Here is a 26988-nt window from a genome sequence, read left to right on the forward strand (position 1 = left end):
TAAGTGATTACTACATATTAACCTATATCATGCATAGTTATATGAGTGTGTGTGTATGTGTGCACGCGTGCGTGTTTGTAGAGAAAGCATGCTCGAAAATGCATTGACTGAATGTCCAGGAAAAATGCAATATTGCTAAATTTGGCAACCATATTATGTACAAGATCCCTATAATTTTATTTATGGTGTGATAGCAAATTTCTGTCCTTTGATCTGTAGCTCTGCAATATTCCCATACCTTACTGCTGAAATATACTATCCTTTTCTGTTTCCATAATTAAATTTCTAATATTGTGCTTTTCTTTCTGTGATTGGCTTATTTAGCCCGGTATAATGTGCTGTAAGTTCATACATGGTATAAAAAATAGCAAGATTTCTATTTTTAAGGGTGAATTGTATTTTGGGACATACGTCATATTTTCTTTATCCATCAGCAGATAGTCACATTGTTTCTCTATTTTGACTGTGGTGAAGAAGGTTCTCGGAAAGTGTGGGTGTCCCTTTGAGACACTGATATCATTAAAGAATAGGACAGTAATGTGTTATTTACAATGGAAAGTCCTGCACTGGGATCATAAGTATAGTCATCATTATAGACATATGCCCTCAGACAAGTTGCATGACCTCATCCTTATCCACATGTTAGGGATAGTAGCTGATCTCGTTTTATAATCATAGCAAGTTCTTTGCAAAACGAAGTACTCTTAAAATTTTCATTGATTATTATTTTCCCTCAACTTGTGCTTTTTCCCCCCCTTAAAAGTACTGATAGAATTTAGCTAACTGCTCTCAGGAGGATCCTTGTTTGCTGACTCAAGTCTTAGCAATTACAAAATCAGTAACAGTAAGAAGCTTGAAAAGACAAAGTATTAGTGCCTTTCCTTTACAGCTATAGCTCAAAATCTGGTTTTCATTTGATTTATGGTGATGTTGGCTGTCCTGGCAACTATAGACTTGTGCTATTTTTCATATGATCTTACCCAAAAGGTGGAGAAGCAATCTTGTGTTAATTTTCAAGGCCATCGTAACTTGACCTTGTATGCCAATATCAATGTTGCCATTTTCTGACTGTACTTTCACAGCACAAGTAAGCCAGTTTGATGGCAAAATTATATCTGTGGTAGTGAAAACAACAGAAAGATGTCTTATGCTTTTCCAACACGTTTCAGTCTGATTTACTTGATCTAATGAGTTTTAGATGTATTCATTCATGTATTTGTGTTTATTTGAATATGTGTAAGTATAAATGCGTGTTGATACATTTTATACAATTGTATTTGATAATAGTGTGAAATATAAAGCACTTTTAATTATAATTTAATACTTATTGTAAGTCAAGCAAGTTGGAAATTCTGTTTTAGCTGTGGAATTGTTCGCAGGTCTAAATCCTTCAAACTTACAAAATCTGATTCATTTCCCAGACAAGGTAGTTGAAAAGCAGAGATTGAAGAATTTATTTTCTTTCCTTCTGTTTCATGGAATAGTTTCAGTCACAAAAATTCATCATATCTAGAATTAGAAAAACCATTATTTAACTCACTCAACATAAAAAAAACTTTCTAATATTGTTGATAATTTTCTCTTCTGTACTTTCTTATTGCATGCTGATGTTCAACTTTATTCTGCTAATTTTAAATTGTGCTTCTTTTTATGAGTTGATACACTTTTAAATAGATTTTATTCTTCATATTTATTGTGAATTCCCTGTTCACACTTCATGTATCAACCTGAGAGGAGATAGTGAACTTTCAAATTTAAGAAGCTAGGGGTGAGCACCGTGACATAGTAAGGCAAGCCTCTGCATACAATCCTGGTATTCCACATAGGTCTCAGTTATGTCCTGATTGCTGTTGTTCTGACCCAGAGCCTGCTTTATGGCCCAGGAGGGCACAGCATGGTTTACGTCCTTGGGCCCAGCACCCATGTGGAGATCTTGCTCCTGGATTGCAATGGGTGCAGCTCTGAATATTTCAGGCATTTGGGAAGAATTCTGGGGTGGAAGCTATCTCTACTTTCTTTCTCTTCCTTTCTGTAACTCTGTCTTACACATAAAAATTTTAAAAATGGATAAAAGTTTGGTTTTTCATTTTCTAAGAGTAGATTACTAACTCAACTCATAGAATATAGATGAAAAGTCTAATTTTCATTTTATATGAATGAAAACTTTATAACTATTTCCACAATGCTTTTATAATTAATTATTTTAAATAATTATTTTATATAATAATTTATTTTTTCTCTCTCAGATTTTGTTATTTTTTATTTTGAGGGGATAAAGGGATCCTTAAACATGCAAGGCTATTTGAGAATAAGGCAAAAGCACATGGATACACCATTCAGTAGCCAGAAAGCCCAAAGATTTTAGAAAAAAGCAATGGGACTATTAGGGACACAGTATGACCTCAGTGAGCACATCATAAGCCTCATCATAAACCAAGAGTGAATTTTAGAAAAATCTTTCTTTTTTGCAGATAGTAAGCATGGTTACATAAGAATGTTAATATGAAAGACTTTTCTTTTCTGTTAATATGGTGGTAATTGGGGAAGAAAAAAGAAAAGTGAATGTGTTTAGTGATAGGAACTACATTCCATGGCAAAGTAATTGCATATAATTACCCCTTTCTTTTCAGTTTCCAAATTTGATTTTATGTAAATCGGATAATTGTCAAACACAGATTCGTATAATAATAGTTAAAGAATCTTCTTTAATATTCCTCCTATAATAGCATGCCAGTTAATTATACCACTCTACGTGTGTGTGTGTGTGTGTGTGAGTGTGTGTGTGTGTGTGTGTTTTACCACTGAGATTTTACATCTTTTTTGTGGTTGATGGCAATGACTTGGCCAGCTTTTATTTTAACGTTTCTGTATTTTAACTGATCCTTCTAAGTGAAAGGGATGATTATAATTTCTAAATGGACATTTAATAAGAAGTAATTTAATATTGATTTGAACTGTTATTCTTCATTACTAAGTTCCAGGGTAGGACTAGCTTTCATAAACATCTCTATCTGGATATTGAAACTTTACTTCTCAGTTTCAGAACAGATGCAGTCTCCATTTGATTTGACTTCAAATGAACTTTTCCAATCTATATTAGAACTCAGTGTTGGTTCAGAAAAATGTGTTCACCATACACATTTGTGCAAAGCTGTCCTCCAAATATTGAATGGCTGGGCTCCGAGGATGTAGTCTAAAATCTCTGTATCCATGGCTGGTATTAATTATCTCTCTGTCAATATAAGCCCAATATGTTATATGCTTTCATTTGCATTTATATGAAAATATTGACTTGCTTATGCAGAAATTGCATAAAAGTGTACAAAATTTTAAGTAATAGCTCTATTGATGTGTAGTTCATATACCATAAGTATTATCATTTTAAACGGACAAAGAAGTAGATTTTTCTGTGCCTCAATTGTTAACATACACCTTGTTAGAGTTATAAGCCTGTTTGGACTATCCTAAAATTTGCCAAGTTCAGTAAAAATCATGCTTCAATACTATAAGCTGCTAAATATAAAATAGACACAAGACAGCTGAATAGCACCCTAAAACTGTTTTAAGGTGTACAGCAGCCAGTTGTGTATAAACTAAAATTGAAATGTTTTTTTTTTTTTTTTTTTTTTTTAAAGATTTATTTGTATTATTTTTTCATTGGAAAGGCGGATATACAGAGAGAGGAGAGACAGAGAGGAAGATCTTCCGTCCGATGATTCACTCCCCAAGTGAGCGCAACGGGCCGATACTATGCCGATCCGAAGCCAGGAGCCTCTTCTGGGTCTCCCACGCGGGTGCAGGTTCCCAAAGCCTTTGGGCCGTCCTCGACTGCCTTCCCAGGCCACAGGCAGGGAGCTGGAAGGGAAGCGGGGCTGCCGGGATTAGAACCAGCGCCCATATGGGATCCCGGGCGTGCTAGGCGAGGACCTTTAACCACTTGCGCCACCGCGCCGGGCCCAAATTGAAATGTTAATGAAGTAGTCACAGGATGTGGTTAAGAACTTGCATTTTCTAACATATTGGTCACTCAATACCAACTCAATTAATTCAATAATGTTGTAAATTGTTGTTGATGTTGTGTTGTAGCTTTTCATTGGAGGCAATGATATTCTGTCAGCTCTACTTTCAGACCAGGGATGGTCTCCCAAGGAAACTGTTCAACTTGTCTGGACAATAAGAGGCTGGACTCTATGCATGGTACATGATCACAATGAAGGAATCATGACTGGATATGAACTGTACAAGTGCAAAAATGTGGACAAATCCAGCATGGCGGGTGGGCTTTTTGATGGGTTGGGGGAATCCCGGAGCCTATGAAAACGTGTCATAAAATGAAATTTTAAAAATTGCATGAGCAACATCACTGATACCTAATTATAGACTGTTTCTACCACCTCTAAAATAAATCTTTACCTATTAACAGTAATTCTATAGCTACTTTTCTATTCAGCCCTTAACAATCAATAATCTATACTCTTTCTGTATACAAATGATCTATTTTTGGCATTCCATAGATTAATACACGCAGTGTCTCATATTTGAGTCTGGTTTATTTTATATAATGCGCTTTTCTTCAAGTTTACCTATGTGGTAGCATATATTTTTGAGACTAAACAATAATCTACTCTATGGATGTATTAGCTTGCCTGTTTATTCATTTGTTTGTTGATCCATTCTTAAGTCAGTGTACGTTTACATTGTTTTACTTTAGAATTTATGAAATATTCTGCTATGAACATTTTGGTAAATTATTTCACATGACACATATTTCTAGTTGTCTTGGTTTTGTATTCAGGAGGGGAATTGCTGCTTCACGTGGTAACATAAAAAATTTTCTTTACAAAGCTTCTGCAACATTTTCCAGATGCAATGCATAAAGAACAAAGGTTATCTCTACATTTTATTTATTATTCTGTTAAAATATTAAGGGAATAACACTTGTATATATCTTAGCACATTTTTATTTCTATCTGAATGACAATGTAGTAATTATATGTCAGATTTGTTTAGAAAGTTTTTCCAAAATTATTTTAAAATGTCTATTGAAAAACAAATATTTTCTTGGAAAGCTCAGATTATGCTAAGAATTTAAGTATATAGCTTCTTTGCTAAAAGATTTGTTTATTTATTCTGAAAGCACAGTTACAGAGAAAGAAGGAAAGAGAAAGAGAGACAGAAACTCTGCTAGGTCATTTCTCCAATGGCACCAGGGCTAAAAGTGCACCAGGTTAAGCTAGGAACCAATTATTTCATCTGGGATTTCCATTTGGGTGTAGGGGCACACGCAATTGGGCCATTTTCCTTTGCATTTCCAGGCATATTGGAATGGAGCTGGGTCAGAATTGGAGCTGCCAGTAACTGAGCTGTCACTCATATAGAATGTCGATGTAGCAGATGAGAGCTTAACCTGCTAACTCAAAATATTGGCTCCTAAACATACGATTTCTAACACAATGAGATCAGATTTTCAAAGTATCTTCTGAATTAGGCTAAATTGATTCAAATGGTCACACTCATTTTTTTTCTTATTAAGAGGAAATTGCTTTGAAAGAGAATTGCTTTGTAAGTTTTCTTAGAATAATTGATTCTAGGAGAGAAACTGTGGATGACACATTTGTAAATTGAGAAGATAAGTACACTAAAGATTTGCTTGTCAAAGTTCATGGAGACTTATAACCCAGAGTATTCCGTTTTGCATTGTGTGTAATACCAAAACAACAAGAAAAAAATAAACATAAAGTTGTTTTCAATACAGTGCGCAGTAAATATGTATGTCCATACGATTTCAGGCATATTACTCACCAAAATCTTGATTTAGGTCACAATATAAATAGATGGGATAATCTCTTGTATAGATTTTATTAAACATAAAGAAGAGTCACTTAATCATGTCATCTGAAAACAGGGATGCAGAACCAGTTCTTTCAGCCTCTGATTTATTGTCAGTATTATTTTGATTGTTTTCTTTTTTTCTGTTAAGATTATTTTACTGTTATTTTCTCAGCTCCTTCAGGTAAGCCCATTAATCTGGTGCCTTTGTAGTTTCTTTTCTTTCTTTCTTTCTTTTTTTTTAGATTTATTTATTTATTTATTTCGAAGTCAGATATACAGAGAGGAGGAGAGACAGAGAGGACAATCTTCCGTCCGATGATTGACTCCCCAAGTGACCACAATGGCCGGTGCTGCGCCATCCGAAGCCAGGAACCAGGAACTTCTTTCTGGCTCTCCCACGCGGGTGCAGGGTCCCAAAGCATTGGGCCGTCCTAGCGGCATATTTTAAAGTTTTCAAGTATTTGCTTGTATTCTTGGGAATTTTGCATTGCAGACCTCCAGTTTTACTCTATGATTATCTGAGCAGATACATGGCGTGATTTTGATTTTTAAAAAGTGTCTGAGGCTTGTTTGGTGACCTATGAAATGATCAGTCCTGAGGAAGGTTCCACATATTGATGAAAATAATGTGTATTCTGTGCCTACAGCATGAGACATTCTGTAGATATTAATTAAGTGCATTTTTATTCTAGTGTCTGGATGTGCGTCTGTTTTCCTTTCTGAGTTTCTGTCTAATCAACCTGTCCATTGAGGTTAATGAAGATTTCAAGATCCTCCACTCTTCTTGCACTGGAGCCTATTTCTCCCTTTAGGCCCACTAATACTTATTTCATGTAGCTAGGTACCCTGACATTTGCTGCAAATACATTTATTGTGATTTCCTCTTGATGAATGGATCCCTTAATCATTAGTTTGTGTCCTTCATCTGCTTTAATGCTTTTTATGTCGGAGTCTGTGTTATCTGATATAGAATGGATATACCAGCTCTTTTTTCCTTTCCATTAGCCTGGAATATCCTTTTGCATCCTTTCATGTTGAGCTTTCATGTATCTTTGTTGTATTAAATGTCTTCTGTAGGCAACAGATGGATGGATCCTATTTTTTATCCAGACTTATAATCTATGTCTTTGGTCAATGAGTTTAAGCCATTTACATTCAGCATTAATATTGATAGGTAGTGATTTGGTCCTGTCATTTAACATTGGGTTTCTCTTTGTTTGATATGGTTTCTATTCTAGTTTTACTTAGATGTTCCCCTCATTCGCCTTTAGAGTTGATATGTGTTCTTATTTTTCTCTGTCTTATCACATCCTTAAGCAACATTAGGGTAGCTGTGCTGGAGGTGAAGTCTTCCAGATTGTGTTAGCCTTGGATTTTTTTGTTTTGTTTGTTTGCTTGTTTTTCATTAAAAAATAATCTTTGCCGGACACGTTATTCTGGACAGATAATTTTTAATTTTTTTGTTTGTTTTAGGATATAGAATATGCCACTCCATTTTCTTCTGGCCTGTAGATTTTCCTGAGAGCTCAGCTGTAAGTTTGATCAGAGCTCATCTCTAAGTTAATTGATTTTTGTCCTATGCATAATTAATTTTTTCACAAATGCCTATATAAATATTTTTTGTTAAAAGATTATTTATTTTCATTGGAAAGGCACATATACTGAGAGAAGGAAAGAGTGGAAGATCTTCTTTGCACTGATGCACTCCCCAGGTGGTTGCAACAGTTGGAGGTGAGCTGATCCAAAGCCCAGAGCCAGGAGCCAGGAGCCAGGAGCCAGGAGCCAGGAGCCTCCTCTGGGTCCCCAACATGGGTGCAGGGACTAAAGGCTTTGGATTGTTCTCAATTGCTTTCCCAGGTCACAAGCAGGGAGCAGGATGGAAAGCATGACAGGCAAGACTCAAACGTGTGCCCATATGGGATTCTGGCACATATAAGGGGATGATTTTAGCTGCTAGGCTACAGCATCAGGATATATATTTAAAATTCAACCAAAGAGAGCGTGTTGTTGTGAAAATTGCTTTTAATTTAGATTACTCTTGGTTTTCCGCCATTCCTGCATTTGATCTTCTCTTTCTTTCTTCATGTTGGGAAAGTTCTCATTTATTATTTTATTGAATTTATGTTTTAAGTTAGCATCTTTTTCCACACTTTCAGGGACACCTATAATTTTTATATTTGACCTTTCTATGACATCATTCATTTCTTATACAGTTTTGGTAGCTTTACTCTGTTCTTCAAGTTTTTTTTTTTTACATTTTATTATTATTATCATTTTATGACACAGTTCCATAGGCTCCTGGTATTTTCCTTATCCCAGCCCCAATCCCCCCTTCCTACCTAGTTCCTCTATATCATTACTAAAGTACAGTTCTTCATACACAATCATATGTCCATCATTGCAGGCATGGACAATGGCAGAGTCCAGCATCCTATTGTTGAGATATAGTAAACAGTTTCATTGTAAGTCCATCTTTGTCTGAAAGTAGAGATGCATACTGCATTGTATCCTCACATCTGGATGTTAGTCTCTGTTTCACTGCTACTGTACATCCGTTCAAATGAAAAGTCATAATACAAAATCAACAATAGAAAGAAAAATAGAAATTTATAATGCCATGAAGTTAAATGACATGTTACTAGATATGACAGTCTCCATTACACAGCTACTATACATCCCCTTAAATGAAGAGCAGAGGGGTACCTGGAGACTGACAGACACAGGAAAACAGCAGACATGACACTGTGGTGTAGTGGTGACTGATACTCCAGCGGCATTCAGCTAACAATGATCTGAACTCCACCAGTAGCCGGAACTCCACCAGCAATCAGGTGGGAAAGGAATTTCACTGGGAGCTTGGGAAGTGAACCCAGACAAAGAACCATCTGTTCTGCTGGTCCGTTTGACTTGACCAGGAGCAGAGACAGAGCAGCAGATCACAGGCAGGCCGTATGAGAACAGCATATATTTCGCAGCCCAGTCAGCCCCCTAAGCCGAATTGGGTGCCATTTTGCAGAAGGAGGCAAAGACAAGGGAAAGGATTGAGCATACGCTGAGCTGGGAGTGAACTCATTTCTGACTCAGTGAACTGCATCAATGCGGTATTCTACAGGTTCCACCCAACACAGGTCTGGGTAGCCCTCAGACCTGACAGCCAGCAGATCAAGAACTGTGGTGGTGGTATGTCAGGAGCCATTTTGTACACTATGGCAAAAGCTTTAGGACTGCAGGGGACAACAGTGAACTACAAATGTGCTAAGCTCATGAGAACTCACTGAGTTCCGTGAATTGCACTGGTCCCGCAGGAAAATATTACCGACTGTGGCATCATACGGGTCAATAAAAGTTCATGTGGCACCCATACCTAACGTCCAACAGGTTCTGGCAAGATCAGTACCAACAGCAACCTAGCTATATAGGACGCCTGGTGTCTCTAATCCTAGGACCTTCTCCAACCGGAAGTGGGAGAAGGGTTGTACAGACAATGGTGCAGCCTCACCGTGGTATCACAGGAGGGTTATGGAGTTCTTTGTGGAAATCTAATGTAAGAACCCAGACCTGGAACTCGCTAGAGGGAGTGGCACAGTTGGCTGCAAGCAAAGAGTTGTGTGCCAACTGCAATAAGCAAAATTCAACTGTAGACCTGTGGGTGACATAGCTTAGAAGCCTGCCCCAAGGACAAGTTTTCTGCTTCAACTTCTTTGCAGGTGGAGTCTTCTAGTTCTGAGATTCTTCTTTTTGCCTTATGTATTCTACTATATGAGCTTTTCCTTGAATTTTTAAATTTCCAGTATTGTGTTTTTCATTTCTAATAATTCATTTTGAGTTTGTTTCAATGTTGCTATTTCCTATGTCATAACTCCTTCCATTCCTTGGACTCCTCTATGTGTTTCCATTGTTTTTAAGGAACTTTATAACAATCTTTAAAAATTTTTATCCATCTCTCTTCTCCTTCTGGTTTCCCTGCTACCTCATCCTTCCCCTTCCTCCCTACCCTCCCTCCCCCGCTGATCTCCCATCACTTCCATCCCGCCACCTCAATTCCATTCCTGTGCCATTGGAAAAAATCCTCCTAAGATGCTGGCATTTTCGGCTCATGAAAGCTCCTAGCTAATTTTGAGCACCATCCTAAGATAATGATAATCACATTCTTATTATCCTGTATGTTTGAACCCATTCACTGATACACACAGGAAAGCAACAGACGCAAACCTGTGGTGTTACAGTATCTGATACCCCAGCAGCATTCGGTGAGCCACCGGCAGCTGGAACTCCATCAGCAGCAAGGTGGGAATGGATGTTTACCGGGAACTCAGGAGCTCAATTCAAAGAACTGCCCATCCTGCTGGTCTGTTTGATTTGACCAAGGACAGAAACAGAGCAGCAGGTCCCAGATGGGCAGTGTGGTGAACAGGGTCAATTTAGCAACCCAGTCCACACCCTTCAGCCGATTCGAGTACCATTTTGTACGGTGTGAAAAACTGTAAGACTGGGGGACCACATTGAGCTACAAATGTGCTAAGCTGGGAGCAGACTCGCTGAACTCAGTGCATTGCAGTGGTCTCACAGGAAAATAATACTGACTTTGGCATTGTATAGGTCAAAATAGATCCGTGTGGCCCTCAGACCTAACATCCAACAGGTTCTGGCAAGATCAATACCAACAACAACTTAGCTGTATAGGACACCTGGTGTCTCCCTAATCCTGGGACCTGATCCAACCGGAAGTAGGAGAAAGGTTGCACAGAAAGCAGTGCAACCTCAGCACGATATCACAGGAGGTGGAGAGTAGCGAGTCAAGAGTTGGGGCTGTGGAGATTATGGGGAAAGTCTAACATAAGAAGAATCCAGACCTGGAACTCGCTGGAGGGAGTGGCACAAGTGACTGCAAAGAAAGTACCAGGTACCAACTGCAATAAGTAAAATTGAACTGTAGACCTGGGGGTGACAAGGTTTACAAGCCTGCCCCAAGGAGAATTTGATAACTAGAAGTACAACGACCTAGAGTAAAAGAGACAGTGGTACATTGAATATTACTGAAGACTCCCCTGCAAAGCAGCAAAATCCTTTGCCAACCTCAGAGTTTACTGAGGAAGACATTGAGAAAATGGGGGATACAGAATTTGAAATACTTGTTATAAAGCTTCTTATCAATAATGAGAAGCACATAAAGCAGGCATTCAAGGAATTCAAGGATTATGTTACACACCGAATAACGGTAGTGAAGCAAATGAAAGCTGCTATATCAGAAATGAAGAATACAGTGGAACAAACTAAAAGTACAGTGGGGAATCTCAAAATTAGAAGATATTTCCTGTCACCAGGGGGAAACAAACAAAAAGCTGGAAGCAGAGGTGGATCAGGCCAAAAAAGTATTCAAGAATTGAAAGACACTATTAAAAGGCTATATATAAGAGTTATTGGATTCTGAGGAGGTGTAGAAAGAGAAACTGGAATTAAGGATGTATTTGATGACATAATAAGAGAAAATTTCCCTAATCTAGAGAAAAACTTGGGAAACAACATCCAGGAGGGGCACAGAACTCCCAACAGGCTTGACCAAAAACGATCTTCACCATGACACATGATAACCAAGCTCTCTTCAGTTGAACATAAGAAAAAGATCCTTAGATGGGTACAAGAAGAAAAAAATCAACTGACATATAAAGGGATGCCAATTAAACTCACAGGGGATCTCTCACAGGAAACTCTGCAGGCAAGAAGAGAATGGAGTGACGTATTTCAGATTCTAAAAGCAAAAAACTGTCAGTCCAGGATAAAGTACTTACCAAAGCTTTCTTTTGTCTTTGAAAATGACATAAAAGTCTTCCACAGTAAAGAAAATTGAAAGAATATGCCTCTTCCAAACGTGCCCTACAAATGATACTTAAACATGTTCTCCACAGAGAAAAGACTAGATCAATGAAAAACAAGTTCCTAAAATGAGAGAACCAAATTGCTACCTATCGATATTAGGTCTGAATGTAAATGGTTTAAACTCATCAATCAAATGTCATAGATTTGTGAACTGGATTTTTTTTTTTCCATTTTTAAAATTTTGTTTTTGACAATCTTTACTCAATTAACTAGGGAACAAGTGTCTGAGGGCTACAGGAAAGTGGGTAAGACTATTGTTTCCACAATTTTTTTCCTATATCTGGGGCAATGGGGAGGTAAAGGGAGAAGCCCCACCCAGTCTCCCATCCATCCCATGGCCTCTGATATGGGGCATGCTTCAAGGGTCTTGCTCAAGTGGTTTTGATAGTTCAACAGTTATGAATTACTGCCAATCTTTCCATTTCCAGCGCAAAGAAATCGCTGTAGAATCCACTGGTTGACATAGTCCATCTTTTTAGAGTCTCTGATTGCCCTGTTTTTCACTGCCAACATATGACTGGGGTAGTTGATTGATTTGTTTTGTCCTCTGTCTTTTCACGGTTAGGGATCTGAGTCCGGCAGTTCTACTGAGGTGAACCCAGACCATGTTTTTGTGTGTACTTGCAAGTACAGGGCCTGGTACAGTCCATCGCCCCAATCAGCTGGTGGTTACAATTGCTGGGTTGGTTCTGTTTCTAGCCCTGTCTTTCACTCGATGGGTGTTGCAGTCCATCCTGATTCTGCCTAGAACACACTCAGCCCTCTCATAAACCAGTGGGAGCTGCAGCCTAGTTGGAGCCACCCACAATGTGAACTGGATTAAAAAAACAAAACAAAAAACAAAGCCCATGTATTAATTGCCTACAGGAAACATATCTCACCAACAAAGAATAGCAGAAACTGTATTTCATTGATTTTAATTTTTTTTAAAGTTTAATCTCTTCAAGTAGATCATACAGTAGCATCATTTTCTTCAAGAAAGTTCTTGATTTTCTTCAGTGACACATTAGTCATTCAGCAGCATGTTATTTAACTTCATGGCATTGTTAATTTATTTTTCTTCCTGTTGCTGATTTTGTATTTTGATTTTTCACTTAAGAGAATGTATAGTAACTGCATGACGGAAATTGTCATATCCTGATGTGAGGATACAATGCAGTATGCAGTATGCATCTCTACTTCCAGACCAAAAATGGACTCTCAATGAAACTTGACAATAGGAAGCTGGACTCTACCCTTGTCCATGCCTGCAATGATGGACAGATGACTGTTTATAAAGAACTATAGTATAGTAATAATATATGGGAACTCAGCATGGAAGGGTATTGGGGAGGGGGTGTGGGAAATCCCAGGGCCTATGGAACTGTATCATAACATGATAATAATAATCATGATAATAATAATAATAAATAAAGGCTATGAAATAAAAATAAAATAAAATTTAAAAATTTCTTATCCATTAGTCCCTCATTATCTCCATCAGTTAATTCGGAGATTGAAATAGACTTCTTTATTTTTTACGGGGGAGATATTGGTATCCTTATTCACTGTGCTTTTGCCTCTTCTTTTGCCCTTGGCCATTGCAACTTTTTAACCTGTGTCATTCCAGATGTGCAGGTTGATTTTATTGATCATGTTCAATGCCCAGTTCTCTGTGTCACACTACTCCCTTCTGTGAATTTCAACCCTGGACTCCTGTGGTATGTTTCTGCAACACCCTCCACAGCTGGTGCTCCCAGGTCACCACTTTCTGCTCATTGTGATCCCATGTGGTAGTCACACCATTCTCTGTTCAGGCTTTCTCCTGCTCATGGTTCCAGGAGTACTGGGATTAGGAAGACACCAGCTGTGACTTTAAACTAGATCACAAATTTTCTTTTTTTTTCCTTTTCTTGTCAGAACTTGCTGGCATTGAGGTCTGGGAGCAGCCCACATCCATTTTAGATGGAACCAGTGGGATGTCAAATTGGTATTGTTTTCCAGGTGTTGCCACTGCAATGCATTGGGTCATCAGCGAATTCATCTCTGGTTCTGCCTAAGCAAAGCTCACTGTTGCCCCTTCCCTCCTGAAGAGCTTTGCTCCAGAACTCAAAATGCCACCAATGTTACACTAGAGTGATTTGGGCCATGAAATCCACCCTGTTCATTCACTGTCTGATAGGAATTTCTGCTACTTAGCTTTCTGCTAATGATCATGTTTTAAAACTCACCAGGACTTGTAATTCTATGGTTTGATTCACCTCCTGTGTTCCCAGTGATCTTCCCTTCCCATTTGACTGCCAGTGGAGCTCCAATAGTCTCTGGGGTCTCTGCTCATTGCAGCACTGCTCTGCTATCTCTGCTGCTTCTGCGTGTCTCCAGGTCTCCAGGTGCCTCTCTGCCACTGGCCTGCCCTCTCTTGTTCCCTGGGCTTGCTCCCACTGTGCTTCTCCTTCACTAATCCTTTCCCATTGTTTTAACATGTCCTCACCCTGTTCTGCCATCTTTGATCTATTTCTCTTACTTTCCTACCAAGAAGTACAAATAGATTTATCTGCTGGTTTGTTTCTTCCATGCTAAAAGGGTTGCATCTATTAAAATAATCTGCATACAACACATACACATACACACACATGCACACACAAGGATTCATAGTGCTGACACAAAGTTCACACTAAAAGCAAGGCTATTATTTTGGGAAAATAACATGACCATGCTCTGCTGGGTGTGTTTCAGCGATGTATTGTTGGCTTTATGTCTCAATGTAGTGGTATTTAAATAAAGTAGGACAACCATAAGACTTTTTTTCAAAAATCATTTGGGGATTTGAAGACTCTTTTTGGAGTAGACTTGAGTAATCAAAAACTGATCTGCATCCTGCCTGATTGTGTCTCAGTATTCTACAGCTAATGCCCAGTGGATGCTTTAGATGTGCAAACTAGTTGAACTCGGGCAAAACTGGCCACTTGCTAAAATGAGACACCTAATAATCTCTGATGGCTTTTGATTAGAAGAGTGAGAGAGGATCATGGCACTTCAGTTAATGATTCTGTGTCAGAAAAAATGTGTCCCATTCCAGCCCTGTGCTTAATTTGACTCTCCAGTATTTGGCATTCACCCTTTGTGATAACCGACCAAATGCAATAACCAATAACCTCAATCCCTAATTGATCACAGTTAACAGGTCTAGGAATTCTTCCCAAACTCTAGCCAGATCAGAAGTCTCAAGGGGGCCTATGCAGGAGTACATAGAACATTGTGGATTTATGAAAGTTTGATTGGTGAAATTGGGATCAAACTGTAATTTAGATGCTTTTATTTCCTGTGCAGGATTGCACCTAACCCTGGAAATACCATCCCACTCCTTGCACTCTAATTCTGTTAACATACTGATGTTGGTGCATTAGAGCTGTGATGTTCTTTGGAATGATGTCACACACTGCCTCCCCTCTTCCTTCAGTGTATATTGGACAAGATTATCTGGTGAAAATTTTGATTGTAATAATAAGCAGATGCTTGGCAGAAACTGGCACTGGGGGCTAATCCTGTCAAGTTAAAATGAAGAACCACCTGGAAAGTGCATAGTCCGGGAGTGAGAGACCTGGGAGGGAAATAGTGGGTTCTCCCCTCTTGGGTTATCACTCCCACAGGAGGGCATGAGAACTAGGACAGGGGTAGCTAGACAGAGAGGCACTCAACCACACCCGTGAAGGCTTGACTGTTGAGCTGGTTAGATGGATCCAAGCTTCAATGCCATTTGCCATGTACGAGAGCCAGGGGGGATGTGGGACAGATTGGACTGGTCTGGTACACATATTGGCAAACCAGGGTAGGGGGTGGGCCTGGTGGGGGTTATTGTGGGTTGCTCTCATCAGGATGCAGCTCCCACTGGTTTAGGTGAAGACTGAGTATGTGCTGTGCAGAACCAGGCTGGACTGCAACACCCATTGGTTGCAGTAGAAGGCAGGGCTGAAAACAGAACCAACCCAGCAATTGCAACTACCAGCTGACCAGGCGATGGACTGTGCTGGGCCCTGTGCTTGCTGGTGCGTACAAGTATTTGGCCTGAGAACACCTCAGACGAAGTTTCTTTGGTGATTTCCCCAATTGAAATGCCAGACTCAGAACCCTAACCATGAAGGGACAGAAGATGGAACAAGTTAATCAACCACCTCAGCTATAGGTTGGCAACAAAATACTGGGCAAATAGAGACGCTATGATGGACAATGTCAATTAATGGATTTTTCAACAACTTCATCGTGTTTGGAGAGGCAAGATTGGCAGCAATTTCAAAACTGGTGACCTATTGAAACCACTTCAACTAGTGTCTCAGAGCATGCCCCAGATGCGGGACTTGGGGTGCGTGGGAAACCGGGTGGGGCTTCTCCCTCAATATCCCCCTCTACCTCAGATATATGAAAGAAACAATATGGAAATAATAGTGTTACCCACTTTCCTGTAGCCCTTGACCCTTTTTGCCCAAATTAACTATGTAAAGATTGTTAAAACAAAAAAAATTTATTAAAAAAAATAAATAAATCAGTTCAAAAAAATAATAAGCAGATGCTATTGGCACCTGGTACATGGAGGTCAAGGAGTCAGTTAACAAAATTCCTTCAATACAGAGCCCATCCTCCACAAGAAAGAATTATGTTACTCCGAATGTTGAGAGTGCTACAGTTGAAAATATGAGAAATTTGCATATTCAAATACTTGTTTGAAATACAGGCAAGGAATTTCTCAGTGAATTCTAGACCTCACCTCATCTGTGTTTGTGTGGCAGGGTGGGGCTGGGGGAAGGGAGAGTGTATAGCACAGGGTAATTATTTGAAAATGCTTCCTTGAACTGAGGTAGTGTAAATATAAACTCAAAAGGGTCTTCTAAGCTATGAGCAGAACTCAGTTGGGGTTTCAGAGAATTGATTATATTTTCTAAATCTGCTACCCAAGAGAACAGCAGGCAAGAACATGAACAGTTTATCTCCACTTGAGAATCTAAATACGTTTTTGTCTCAGTCTCTGCATTTCAATCTCTTCTTTATGATTTTAGATCATGAAATCTTTTTTAAAGGTATTTTGACATTTGAGGGCTTCTTTTTTTCTATTTTCCTCCCTTCTCCTCTTGAATGCCTGCTGTATTATTTCTTTCTTACACATTACCTTGGCTCTCTGTGTATATTTCCCCACTTGCTCTATTTTTTAAACTTTTCTCTCTTTAAATTGTAAGAACTTTAAAATCTACCATGAATATCACTGTACTTCACAACACCCCCCATATGAAACATGGCACTGTGCAGGGGACACTCAGGTGAATATAGTCCCACATAAACCTTTATGGAATTTAATGAAGCATAGTCCTCATTGTACTGATTTTTAGATCCATACTAAAATTTACCTCCCCATTCAAACATACACACATGCATATATGCCATGTGAGCACTTTTTGAAATGCTCAAAGCAATATTCTCAAAAGGACACTCACGGGAATATTCAGATCTAATGATGGAAGCACAGTGTGAATGAAATCCCTTCATTACTTCAAATTACAGCAAAGGCAGTGTGTCTTCGATCCTACTTATTGGACCATTGCTGGTGGCAGGTTTCTGAAGTTTGCCTCAGGTCTGATCACAAATCTTAAGTGAATTTATAGTCTTAAGCTTCCCAACTTTTATTGTCCTCAAATAAGTTCTAAGTGGTTACAAGTGCCCAAGCTTTGGAAGATATTTAAAGCTTTGAAGTCTATTTTACCTTTCCTTATCGGGAAAAGCAAATGATGACTGGCAAGCTGACTTTACAGCAAGCCTGTGTCTTCTAAACTATAGGTACTCTTAACTAGGAACCAAATTGTCCAGATTTTACTCCGCAGTATTCTCATCTTACATATGTGCTCCTGCCTCAGGAGCTGTTGTTGATCATTTACTGGTTGAACATGCTTATTATTTGCAGTAAATTATGCTTTGGCTATGTGCTTAAAGTCTAATAACGCTGTATTTGATTTTCATGTTGTGATGCAAATCTCAGCAACTTCAGCCAGGTGATTTCCTTCAAAACATTTATTTATGAGACAGGGAAAAAGGAGGAAAATGAAAAGAGAGGGGCAGGAAATGAGAGAGGGCAAGGGAGAAAAAGAAAATGAAGAAGAGAGAGTCTGGCTCATTCTCCAGATGTGCAGCATGACTGGGCTGAGCCTACACTGGGAGTGAAGAACCCCACGCAGGTCTTCCATGTGGGTGTCAGGGACCTCTTGACTTGAAGGCTGCATCACCTGCTGCCTTGCAGAATCTGAGTTAGCATGAAACCTAGGCAGGACTGCAGCCAAGATTCAACACTGGCATTGTGTTACAAGATATGGGCAACCCACCCCATGCTTCCTAAATCATGTCAAATGCCTACTCTGGACCAAACGATTCTTTTGTGGAAAAAAACTTATGTAAATGTGTGTTCAGTTCAGTCATAGTTTTAGGATCACTATAATGTGTTTTCACTTGCAGCTCTGAAGTGGTTAAACTTACTAGGGTTAGAACATCTAAAAATAAATGAAGAGAAGTATCATGTAGGGTGACCTTTGCAAAGGAATGTTCTATGAGACCGAAAGTGACTGACAGAGTGTGTGAACCATAGGGGTCCGAGAAGAAAGCATTAAAAGCATCCCTGCTGGATGAAGAAGATAAGCTTTCAATTTTTTTTTATTGCTAATTGGTGATTTTCACTATTGTTTTAAAGGAAAACTTCATATACCAAAGAATTTGAATTGCTGCTCTTCACGTATAGGCAGAATATGACAGAAAGCATATACAGCACACAGGCGCATTATGAAGTGACTGATAATTACTGTCTTTCAAACCTGAATCTTAGCCAGAAATTTTTTTTTTATGAAAATATATGCCATAGATTTTTTATTATGATTCCTTTTCAAAACTTTACTTCAGATATTTTTCAGCCTGGACAAAATGTTCCACATTGCATAAAGCTTGTCCTCTCTGTCCCTTCCTACCCTAGCCCCCCTTGGAACACTAATGTCAGTTTTTGTTCCACTTAAAATAATGAGCAGGATGAGCTGCAGATTTCAAGAGGTTTTCTGCTGTCAGCTGACAAAAGCAATGAAAGGGAACCTGGACTCCTTCCCTATTTCCTTTTAACTGTTTCCTGGAAAGGTTACCCTGTTGCCGTTAACGTGTCTCAGAGAGATATGAACAGTGGTTCCCGATCAGCAGCATTTAAGCATATACAATATTTTCAAGGAAATGATTGATATCATTTTCAGATGTTGGGGAAAAGAAGCCATGGGCATTATTTTGACTCCTTGATTCAGAAGATAGAATCATAGTATCTAAATGAAGACAACAGAGAACATTTGTCTACCAGGTACTAAAGCTACATGTAATGTCCCTCTCAGAATAGGCCAGACCCAGGAGCCCTAGTTGACTACGTGGACTTTCTGCCCACCACGTTCTTCCAAGAATTGTAACTATGACCTCAGTTTTGAAAGGGATGGAGAGCATGCCCTTACCCACTTTCACGGGAGCTCCTTTTGGTGGCTTAGTCCCCTGGGTCACAATGCTGTCTTCTCTGGTTATTTATCCTGAAATGTTTTTGGATTTTCTAGAATTGAAAAATTCACATTGTTTTGAAATTGCATGTCTAAATGGGTCCTTTGTTCTGTCCTCAGTCATCCAGAATAATGCCTGGAACACACTGAATGTTTTTTCAGTGTATTATTCAGGTATTGATCAGCCTGCCATTTATTGCTCTTTTTGAAAAAAATATCACTTCAATATTGCTTGTTACTTTTTCAAATCATTTAATTTTTCAAATTAAAAATACAATGAAATATAAAAGTCAGTTGTCTCCTTGTCATCCTGAAGGCAAAGTTATTATGTTGCTTTCTGTAAGGATAATTCAGGCATATTAAAGAAAAATAGAACATTTTAGAAAAGTTAAAAAAGTAAAAGCAAGAAAGAAAAGTGATTGTCAGTATAAGAAATTAGTATGATTATCTAGACAACAATTTCTCTAGGCATACTTCAGATAAATAAAAGAAAAAAGTTTTACAAATGTTGGTTTGCATAATAGATGCTTTCAAAAGCAGAAGTGTATTAATTACTTGAAATCAGAAGAGACAAATGAAAAATGAAAAAAAAGTTGATTGTCAAAAAAAATCTATAAGAAAATATTTTTGAAATAAATCCCTTTTGAAAAAAGCAATGTTAAAAATTATAAAAATTTTGGAATAATTGTATTTTTAAACAAAACGTATTAATAATTGTGAACAATTAAAGTCCTGCCAATTATAAAAAGAATTTTTCACTTTCAACAAATTTTCAGAATGCAGTATTCCTATGTCCAGATTATTAGTTTTACATTTTTAAATATTTATTTTAAAGTCAGAGTTAGAGAAAGTGAAAGATAGACATCATCCAGATGTTGATTCATTCCCCAGAAAGCTGTAAAGGCCAGTCTGGGCCAGGCAGAAGCAAGGAACTAGGGCATTCTTGTAGATTTTCCACAAAGTATAAAAGGCCATAATACTTGGGTGGTCTTCTGGTGCTTTCCCAGTTGGGTTAGCAGAAAGCTTGATTAGAAGTAGAGTAACTGGAACGTGAATTGGCACCCATTTGGCCATTACAGATCGCAGCTTAAATACCTATACTACATTGCTGGCTCCACTGGTTCTTATTCATAACCAAATTGTTTTGGATTTTTGTAATTAACATATTGAATCCATTTTATGAATTGCATGTCTAAGTGTATCAGACTCATGTACATGTAGATCGTTTTTTTTTTGTTTTGTCTCTTATCATTCAGAGCAATATGCAGAACATATTTAATATTTAATATTTGTTCAATGAAGTTTTACTTATCTAAATATAACTTATTGAACTGAATGAATAAACTGTTGTATTTTATAGAATTAATTCAGTGTTTCATGTTTTTATAAGAGTATTATATTTAACATAAATGTACTAATTCAAAACTAACCTTTGAATTTCCTTTCTGTTCCCAAACAAGTCCATAGGTAGCACATCCTTAGAATTTGCTTCAGGTTTCCTAATGAATTGTTGAGATTTATAAATAAATGATAGCTTGAGGGGAGTAAAATGGAGGCATAGTGAATCACAGTTTCTGTTCCCAAAATTTTGTAGACACTAGTACCATTTGTTCACTGTTTCAATGTTGATATGAAGTCTGTGGTTGTTATTTTTTAATGTCCTTTATGGATGATACTATTTTTCTGTTTTGATATATATTGAATAGCATTCTAAGGCTTGCATATTATGTGCCTTTATCACTAGGGCTGTAAGCCTTTTAATCATAGCTATTTTAAAATTCCTAATAGCTCCAAATTGTTGCTAAATTTGTGCATATAGGTCTTAATTATTTTGGGTCTTGGGTTATGTTATTTTCTCTTGCCTTTCCATTTGCCTATCAATTATTTGTTGATAATACCCATCTTGTTTAGGGCAGGAGAAATTGGAGCTAACAGATTTTAATCTTTGAAAATGAACATTCTTTCTGGAGGTCTTTAGATGGGGTTGTTTATTGTTAATATTTTTCCTTCCTCTGGTCTGGAGTAGAGTTGGAATGAAAATCTTTTGTTGCCATGATCATCCTTAATAAGCACCAATAACTGCAGGGATAGCTTGTGTTTAGTATGAGGTATAAAATGCTACCAGGAACCGCTCAGGTTTGTGCAATACTGAGCTGTAAGTTTCCCCCTGTGCTGTACCTAAAGGATACTGTCTACAGATAAGTTCTCCACAACAACTGTGTAAATCACTGGGGCCTGCCCATAAACTCTTGTGGTAACTCTGTTGAAGTCAGCTGTTGTTTTACATCCTGTTTTCTAAACTATTTAAAAATGACAGGAAGGGATATTTAGGATTAATAATAAAAATCAGGCAGGCTTTGAAGACCTACTGAAGTAAGTGTGAGCCCCATTTCTTCATGTGACCTATTTCTTCACATGAGAAAGACCTTAGGAATCAACCTAAGGAAAACATCCCATCCACTCTCATTATCTCACTGGTTGGGGAGACGTTAATTGCATAAAGCTTAGCAGAATACACAGCTACTGCCTTTAAAAGAAAATTCCTGATCTCACCTGATAGGTCAGCAATGATCCTAGACTCTGTCCCCCGAGTAGCATTTCTTTTTGTCACATTAAAAAACAAAAACAGCAAACAAACATAGACTTCTGGAATTATTTTCTTACATCTGTATTTATTTTGAGGATACCAATGTTCACAATGTTCATCTTGGTCCCTAGTCTGCAACCAAACTTTTCGTGAGTCATAGAGAGTGCTTAGTTGTTTCACATCGCTACAAATTTGGTGGCTTATAAACAGCAGAACCTTATTTCTCACAATTACGCTGGCTGGAAAGTTAAAAAAAAAAGTCACCAGCAAATTTAGCATCTGGTGAAGTCTTGCTTTGTGGTTCCTGGACAACTCTGTGTGTGTGTGTGTGTGTGTGTGTGTGTGTGTGTGTGTGTGTGTGTGTGTGTGAAAGAAGCAAGGAAACTTGTTAGGACTTGTTTTTAAAGGGCCCAACTCCCATTCCCAATAGTTCTCCCCATGTGACCTAATCACCTACAAGGGTTTTACTTTGTAATATTATCACACAGATTAAGTTTTGAGGGAATAGAACTTTTCAGACCTTAGTAGATAGTTTTAAAATCAGTTTTCTTCCATAAGACATAACCATGTGTCATGTTCGTTTATTTTTGATGCATATTTGAGAGTTTCAAAGAGTGACTCCTACTGTTAAGAATGAACTGCAGTTAATAATACGGAATAAATATTGACTCTTCAGTTGTGACAAATGTGCTATACTAATATAAGACATGAGTAAAGGAGAAAATCGAGAAGGGGTGTATACAGTAAGTCTACTTTCTTGTTAATGTTTCCGTAACCCTAAAACTGCTGAAAGTAAAATGTCTACTAACTAAAGAGTTTTTATATAATATCTTACAATAGGAGAAACTGTTTTCTTTTTTGACAAAATTTAATTTTTCTTGTTTGTTTTAGTTTAAGTTCTTTGACCTGATTGGTAGCCTCTTTTTTCCTTTTTGGGTAATAATCTTCAGAGGTGTTTTGTCATGCCATGTTCAGAAACACTATCCACCGTATCTTTCTGCTTAACAAGGATGTAACTCATGGGTGAATTTCGTAAGACAATTTCCCTCTTTTTCCATTTCAGCAAAACCTTTTTATATTCCAAACCTTGGTTACAGCCTCCTCGGTTATCTATTTGCCCAACAGACACCTGGAATCATTGGTGAATTTTTCTTCTAGCCAAAGATTTTTCTGTTATTAAATTAAGAGATGTTGAGGTTGCTACTAGGCAGAGGTAGTCTCAAGAAGAGGTAGTCTAAAAGATAAACTTAGAGTGATTGTTGACATGTCTGCCACATGGCCTTGAGCAGATGGTAGAAATTCTCTAAGTGTTGCTTTCTTCATTTTAGAATGTGGCTAATATTATCCCATGTTTAACTTTATGGTAAAGTTTAAACTAGGTGATGACCCTGTGGATGCATAATAACTTTTCCATAGAGACCAAGGCATAGTGAAATACTCGGGAAAGGACTTGCTACCAATTTAGAATTAATTAATAGACCAAAAGTCACATAATTAATAAGCAGTAGATATTAAATTTGAAAGTAGTCTGGTCCGCCTGGGTTCCAATATCAACTTTTAACTTTTCTTATCATTTCTAAGTTCGATGTTTCTTTGTCACAAATCAAAGAGGGAGTCAATCATCTGAATTTTTATAATATTTTATATGCATACATATATATGTGCATATATTTACTTTTCTAGCATCTATGCTATCCGCTATAAGAAGGCCTGCACAGAACTCACCCAACTCACTTGTAATATATTAATAAATCAGGGAAGACAAGGATTATGATCACAGATTTTATTTGTCTTGCCTGGATTAGAGGGCAAACCATCAAATATACAGTGATTTCATGCCCAGCAAACTTCAAGAATCATAGATCAGTTGGCAGACAGACTGTGAAACATGCGATGTTTATGATGATCTATGTTGTACAATCGTATGAGATAGATTGCATATATAATGCTCATCAGTGTGAAGTCATCTGGGGAAGCATCTGTCGCATTTTGTTTGCCAGCTTGAGGGAAAGATATTGCCAAAAGGTTGGCAAAGGCATTTGTGTTCTTATTGTATCAAGCAATTTTATACATTTTAAAGTGTTTCATGGAGTGAAAGTGATGCTGTAACTTGCCATAGAAATAACCATGGGGCAACACCCTCTATTCTATGTTACACTGGAGATGCAGCATATGCTGTAAGATCCTTAAGGGCTGTGGTGGCAGAGAGCTTTACACTAATGGATTCATTTCCCTTAATGCAAAAACACAGCTGGAAAATATTCTTTTTAAGCAATGAGAGCATCAAAGTGTGCATATTACATGTACTCCTAAGGACATACTTCTACAGCTGTGGTGCTCACAGTGATTTTCTTAGAACACACAAATCTATGCATAAAAGGGGAAAGAAATTATTAGATACAGGCTATGCTAGTTTTTCTTCTGCTTGTTTTTCACATAACTTACATATATACTAAGCAAATGATTTAGTATGAAGATGCACCTCTGGAAATGCATTTTTAAAGAGCTTTATCAAAACAAAAATTCTAAGGCTCAGACAAAGACAAAGCTTATTAAAATAGCAAATTACAAATTGTATTTCCTCCATATAATTTGAAGACAATTTCACACTTCTGGTGGTCTCGAACACAACACAGAAGGTATATATAACTCTGTCTAGCTGTCTGCAACGTGAAAGCTTCTCCCATATTTTAATCAAGTTGAAACAATACAGAATCCAAGATTAAGGATCTATGTCAACTTTCTCTATACTTGGGATGCACCAGGCATTGAGGAAATTGTGTGGACCAAGTTAGTTTGGATTAGAGCAGTGTCTTTTTACTTACTGGTTTCCAGCAATGAATTTCAAAAATCCATTAAGCCATCAGTTTGTATCCACACTCATAATAAATGTCCAGATGAGATCAATTCAAATTAATCCTCTGTTATCATATTAGAGCAGTAGTATTTTGGTTACATTTTGGAATATATTTTAAAGATGTCTTTGGTGGTCTTCTTGAATAATTATTCTTGAATTCTAAGGTAGAGCATACAGTTTTTTATTCAGTGTCTTTTATAAAACTTTACTGTTTTCCATCTCAGTTTTTTTTTTTAAGTAAATTTAATAATTTTTTTTCTCCTTAGATTTAGGCTTTTTAACAGACAAAGCAATTTTCTGGAGTACATTGGCTCACCTGCAAGGGCCAACATGCCATATGGATGGTAGTTTGTGTGCTGAGTGCCCCACATCCTACCCAGCTCTCTGCTTATGACCTGGGGATGCAGTAGAAAATGACCTGATGCTGTGGGACACTGTACCCACATGGAGCGGCAGAAGAAGCTCTTGCAGCCATTTGAGTTGTGAACTAGTGGATGAAAGATCTTTCTGGCTCTCTCCCTCTCTCTCTCTCTGTAAAACTGCCATACCAACAAAAATAAGTCATTTTAGAAAAGTTTTGTCATTATCTTTTGTTTATTGATACCTATAGACAGAAATTCACTATAAATTCCACAATGAAAATTTTAATCTCCTCTAATATTATGACTCCATTTTGAATTTTTCTTGACCATGGAAGAATTAGGAAAACATTAATCCTTGCTTTGTCGTTGCGTCAGTCACAAATATCTTTTCATGAGGCAAAAGGGCAAAGCACACTGTCAGTGTGAATTGTTCTCCCAGTGCTGTATTCACCTTTTCTTATTGCTGACATTAAAGCATAATGTAAGGCAATGCCTTCTCCTAATTGATTTCGTTTCTTTCAGTTAGTCTTGGGTTTATATATGTTCTGATTTAATTCCTGAACATCTTAGAGTGAATGCTAGGCTTTTTTAGTATAATCTATATTTAATATTTTCTGCATAACCTATGTAATCTCATTCAAATCAACTAATATTTGTTAATGTTTGGAAGTAATGAACAATAATATTGGTGGACATATGCATAAGTTTGGCATGTTGGTTATTTTCAGTGAAAGATTTGTAGACACATTGCGAGTAAGAAGTAGATTAAGCAGCTATTCCATTTTCAGTTTATCAAAATATAAATGTTTTTGGGCAACTTGGAGATTCAAATAATTACCCTGTCAGTGAGACAAGATCAGCGCATGCTGAATAAATGGCTTAATATTCTAAAGAATTATAAAGCTTTATTCAATTTTCAGAGAAATGTTAAATTCTAGACCATCTAGTAGCAATTAGAGAGTTACATCTAAAGCTGCTAGTTGATGACAACAGAGTAGTTAGCCTAAAAGCAGAAAATTGTCATTATTATTACAGCTTAATCTTTTTTCTTCCTTCTCTTAAATCAGTATTTGTATGTATTTTTATTATGCTAATATATTTAATGATGCTATAGATAAATTGCCTCATAAAAGAACAACTGAACCATACACACACACACACACACGTCATATACTAAAAGAAATAGAATTCCTAAGTTAATACTCACTGAGAAACTTAAGCAGTTTGCATTATGTTCATTCAGATTGATTTGATTTGGACATCATTAAAAGATGAAGCTTTCTTTTCATTTCCACTATGTTAAATTCTGCTACAGATGGATTATATTTAATTTTCCTTGTTGTTATTTGTGGATACAATTCCATACAGTGCGATAATGAATTTATAAGCGATTGTTAAGAGATGTCGAGGCTTTGAGGATTAGAGAGCTTGTTTTATAGCCTTTGCTAGGAATAAAAATTCATGAAAATCATCCATTACGGAAAGAATAGCACTCAAAATGTATTCCAGATGGCTATGTTGCGATTGGCATACCAAACAGATACCAAAAAAGGAGCTGACGTCAGTAGGAAGAAACAGTGTCATTAGGGTTGAGCACAAGTTTGAAACTTGTGCAGAACTTTATTAACTCCTGATGTTTCTAATGTTACTTCTTTAAAATAAAGCTTTTTAAAATTTCTTTCCCAGGCAAAATTAACAGTTATGAGAGCTTTCTCACTACTCTCCAAAAAACCCCCACAAAATGTGATTGTTCAGATGTATAGTTACTGAATCACAGTTTGTGTGTGTGTGTTGTGAACTGTGGTTAACGTCTTGAATCAACGTAAGAATGGACAAGGAGTGTATATGGTAACCAGCTACTCTGGAAAGCATTTTTAAGCACCATTGCACTTTGTCCAGTCATGAATATGGTGAAGTGGAAAATACAAAATTGATGATCACCAC

Source organism: Ochotona curzoniae, unplaced genomic scaffold (genome assembly GCF_017591425.1).
Source record: "Ochotona curzoniae isolate NIBS_2020 unplaced genomic scaffold, NIBS_Ocur_1.0 contig_3498, whole genome shotgun sequence".
Lineage (NCBI taxonomy): Eukaryota > Metazoa > Chordata > Mammalia > Lagomorpha > Ochotonidae > Ochotona > Ochotona curzoniae.